Source organism: Sorex araneus, chromosome 5, assembly GCF_027595985.1.
Source record: "Sorex araneus isolate mSorAra2 chromosome 5, mSorAra2.pri, whole genome shotgun sequence".
NCBI lineage: Eukaryota > Metazoa > Chordata > Mammalia > Eulipotyphla > Soricidae > Sorex > Sorex araneus.
In genome coordinates, this window is record NC_073306.1 from 136,954,253 (window position 1) to 136,955,615 (window position 1,363).

Consider the following 1,363-nt stretch of genomic DNA (forward strand, 5'->3'; position numbering starts at 1 on the left):
GGCCCCGAGCTTCTTCAAAGGAGATCTTATATAAACCTTCACGGGCCGTTACAGCAGAGCCCGTGCATTTCATAGCAATAGATTTGTAATGGTACATATTTCCCTAATCAATCCATTTAGAAGGATATCACTCCTTAGCCTATAGTTTTAGAGATCAGCATTTGCGTCAATGTTCAGGAATGTCCTGGGTTTTAGGGCAACCGTGGGTCTAGTGGCATGGGTTTTGTAGGAGGCATCTAAGAGGTATCTGGTTATCTGGTCTGACTTGCAACCTGGGGTGCCTGTATCCGAGTTCCTTGCTCAGGGGCAGAAAAACAAGTTATTCTGCAGTGCAGGGTCCTGTAAAAAGACTCTTGAGAAAGCTAAATTAATTCTTATGGTCTGTTCTGGGCCAATTCCTCACACAGCCCAACAAAAAAATATGGAGATAGAGGTTTAATAATTTTCTGACAATTGTATGTCTCATCATTGGAAGGTTGAACTCTGTTTGGTTCCAGATCCCAACTTCATCACTCCCCCTACCTGCTTCTTGGGGATCATTAGCATTGCCAGGGCCAAGAGCAAGCTCCTGGCTTACAATTTTTAATGTAGTGGAGGTTGGGGGGCCGGGGGGAGGCTTTCCAGTAGCAACCTGAAAACCTGCGGGACAAATTCTAAAAGGGCTGTAACACTGTGGCTTACATTCTTATTTCCCCTCCCTTTGTTAGTATAATCAGGCCTTTTTGCTGAAAGATATTCAGCTCTTACTGCCTCTTCCCACTTTATTCCAGCTCTTCATCCAATATTCATTGCTCTCCAGTTTTTCTCCGGCCCTCTCCCCCTTCATTGCACGTATGCATATATTACGAAGGACACTGCAAAGCGAAGGTGAGTGAATGATGGCCCTTGCCCTCTAGAAACTTGGCATGCGGAAGAAGAAGAAACAATTAAACTAATTAGGACGGCACAGCCCAAGATGTCAGCACAGGGGTTGGGATCATAGGCTAGTCTTATCCAGAGCGTGCTGGCTGCGAGGATGAGGTGGGGCTGCCGGCCGGAGAAGAGCACAGTTAGGTCTGAGGGTGGGGGACAGGCCCGAGCTCAAACTCAACAGGATGAAGTCTCCAGTTATAAAGAATTCTGTATCTAGAGCAAACTGGAACTGTGGGAGGTGGGACCCTCAAGGTGTCTGCTGCTGTGCAAGAATAAGCTCTCGCAATGCCTCAGGGGGTGGGCAAGTTCCTGTGAGATTCAGCGTCTCTGCCTATGTGCTCTCCCTGCTTTCTCATCTCTGTGTATGTACGTGCATGCACAGGAATTTAGGAGTGTGTGTGTAAGGGATTATGTGTGTGATTGTGAGTGTGTTCATATGTGTGGATGTATT

At 46.9% G+C, this 1,363-nt stretch overlaps 1 non-coding gene across 1 annotated transcript; it reads right to left on the reverse strand.

The window, feature by feature from the left end:
- Positions 1-611: 611 nt before the first annotated feature.
- LOC129405321 (U7 small nuclear RNA) lies at positions 612-673 on the reverse strand. The gene has a single exon (XR_008630489.1). It is a non-coding gene; the product is annotated as a U7 small nuclear RNA (small nuclear RNA).
- Positions 674-1,363: the final 690 nt, after the last annotated feature.